The following is a 3179-nucleotide window of genomic DNA, read 5'->3' on the forward strand; positions in this document are numbered from 1 at the left end:
TGTTGATTTACACTCCTTAATTTAGATGTATAGCAGGATCATAAGGCAGGTTTTTTTTTTTAGATTTTTAATGACCTCAGTACTGATTTCCATAGTCGCTGCCCTAGTTTGCATTCCCAACAAAAGTATATAAAGTTTTCCTTTCCCCCCACCCCCGCATTCTTGCCAGCATCTATTGTTGCTTGTTTTCTTGATGATAGCCATTCTGGCTCAGGTGAGATGGAATTTCAGTGTCATTTTGATTTGCATAACTTATGGATAAGGATGTTGAACATTTCTTCACGTATTTATTATTAGCCATTTGTAATTCTTCTGAAAAAAGTTCATTTGCCCATTTATTGATTGGATTATTTGTTGTTTTGTGTTTAATTTTTTTAGCTCTTTGTATATTCTGGAATCCTTTACCCAATGAACAACTTACAAAGATTTTCTCCCAATCTGTGGGTTGTCTCTTCATTCTAATAATAGTTTCCTTTGCTGCACGGAAGCTTGTTAATTTGATACAATCCCATTTGCTAATTCTTGCTCTTATTTCCTAGACAGTTGGAGTCCTATTTATAAAATAATTGCCTACACCTGCATTTCAAGTGATTTCCCCCATGTTTTTCTCTAGTAGTTTCAAAGTTTAATGTCTTTATTAAGTTATTAGATCCATTTTGAATTTATTTTGGTACAGGGTGAGAGATAGGGATCTAATTTCAGTCTTCTATATGTGGATATCCAGTTTTTCCAGCACCATTTTTTTAGGAGAGGCTGTCTTTTCTCAAGGGCAGATTTGGCTCTCTTGTCAAAATCAGATGGCTGAAGAGGATGGGTTTATTTCTGGATCTTCTGTTCTGTTGCATTAGTCCATGTGTCTGTTTTGTACCAGTACCATGCTATGTTTGTAACTACTGCAATATAGTATAATTTGAAATTTAGTTTTGTAGTTACTCATGCATTGCTCTTTTTGCTCAAGATTGCTTTTACTAGTTGGAGACTTTTATTATTGCATATGAATTTTTGGGTTTAGTTTTCTGTTTCTGTAAAGAATGACTTTGGGACTTTGATGGTAATTGCATTGACTCTGCAGTTGCTTTCAGTGGCATAGTAATTTTCACAATATTAATTCTGTCAATCCATGAACATGAGAGGTTTTTCTATCTTCTGGTGTCTTCTTCAATTTCTTTCTTCAGGGTCTTATGGTTTTTATTCTAGAGGCCTTTCACCTGTGTGGTTAAAGTTTATTCCCAAGTTTTTTTTTTTTTTTTTGAGGTTACCGTGAATGGGTTTTTCTGATTTCTTTATCAGCCGATTCATTATTAGTATATAGAAAATATACTGATTTTCACATTTTGATTTTGTATCCTACAATACTTGTAAAATTGTTTAACAGGTCTAGGAGTTTTTGGTGAAACCCGTAGGGTCTTTAAGTATGGGATCAAATCATCTGCAAATAGGGATAACTTGACTTCTTTCTTCCTCATTTGAATTCATTTTATTTCTGTCTCTTGCTTTATTTCTCTGGCTAAGAATTCCAGTACTATATTGAATAAAACACCCTTTCTCAGTCCTTACTTTAGAGGAAATGATTTCAGTTTTCCTATTCAACATGATGTTGGCTATAGGTTTGTCTTATATAGCCTTTATTATACTGAGTTACCTTCCATCTATTCCTAGTTTCTTCAGAGTTTTTATAATAAAAGAATATTTAATTTTGCCAAAAGTTTTTTTGCCACTGATTGAGATGATTATGAGGATTTTGTCCTAGATTCTGTTTATGTTATATATCACATTTATTGATTATCATATGTTGAATGATCTTTGCATCCCTGGAAAGAAACAGCTTGATAATGGTGTATGGTCTTTCTAATGTGTTGACAAATATGTTTTAAAAGTATTTTATTAAGAATTTTTGTATCTGTGTTCATCAAGTAAATTGTTCTATAAATTATGTTTTTTGTTATGTCCTTATCAAGTTTTGGTATTGGGGTGAACCGACATCATTGAATGAATTTGGTAGTGTTCCTTCCTTTTCTATCATATAGCAGTTTGAGGAGCACTGGCATAAGTTGTACCTTAAAGGTCTCTGGAATTCAGCAATGAATCTATCTCTGGTCCTGGGCTCTCTCCTTATTACTGCTTCAATCTAATTACTTGTTATAGAGCCATTTAAGTGATTCAATTTTGGAAGGTCAAATGCATCTAGAAGTCAATGCATTTCTTCCATGTTTTCCATTTTATTAGAATATGTTTTCAAGATATTCTCTAGTGATCTTCAGGATTTCATTAATTTTTTTAACATTTTAATTAGCATATATTAGTTGTACAGGGGAGAATCATTGTGACATTTCTGTTTATTTTTACCTTGACTAGATTCACCCCTCCATCATTCTCCACGTTACCCCTTTCCCCTTCTTAAAACAATTTCAAAAGGTTTCAATGTCTTATTTTCAAACAAGTATACAAAATATATCAACCATATTCACCTTCCTTCACCCTCTCCATTCACCCTCACACCAGACCCACTCCTGTTCTTCACTTTCATAAGTGTATATTAACTGTTCAAATGGGAATTGCCATGGAATTTCACACATGCATCTCCTGCACTTTAATCAGATTAACTTTCTCTATTACTCTCCCTTGCTCTAACCCCCTAATCCCCCTATGATTCAAATGTTGTCAGTGTGTTATGTCATTACATTTTCACATACAGATGCAATGGGTTTTTTTTTGTTTGTTTGTTTGTTTATGGAACGCTTCACGAATTTGCATTGTCATCCTTGTGCAGGGGCCATGCTAATCTTCTCTGTATTGTTCCAATTTTAGAATATGTGCTGCCAAAGCGAGCACTGCAATGTTTTTTATATTACTCATTATCATTCACTTTCCTTCTCCAGTGTCCTCCTAGTCCCCTAAAACAGTCCCATTATTACAATATGCTCTACGTATGAGTGTGTATAAAATTATGTATGTAATTATGTATACATTATCTTGTAGGTCTAGCTTCCATATATGAGGAAAACATGTGAACTTTGTCTTTCTGAACCTAGCTTACTTCAGGGTAACATTATGATCTCCAGATCTGTCCATTTACTTGAAAACAACATAGACTTATTTTCTTTATGCCTGAATAATACACCATTGCATATATGTATATCATATTTCTTTAATCCATTCATCAGATGTTGGTCACCTGG

At 33.6% G+C, this 3179-nt stretch overlaps 1 non-coding gene across 1 annotated transcript; it reads right to left on the reverse strand.

The window, feature by feature from the left end:
• Window positions 1-2724: 2724 nt before the first annotated feature.
• Window positions 2725-2832, reverse strand: LOC141426018 (U6 spliceosomal RNA). Its single transcript, XR_012451132.1, has one exon. It is a non-coding gene; the product is annotated as a U6 spliceosomal RNA (small nuclear RNA).
• Between the last annotated feature and the right edge of the window lie 347 nt (window positions 2833-3179).

This window comes from Castor canadensis, chromosome 8, assembly GCF_047511655.1.
Source record: "Castor canadensis chromosome 8, mCasCan1.hap1v2, whole genome shotgun sequence".
Classification (NCBI taxonomy): Eukaryota; Metazoa; Chordata; class Mammalia; order Rodentia; family Castoridae; genus Castor; species Castor canadensis.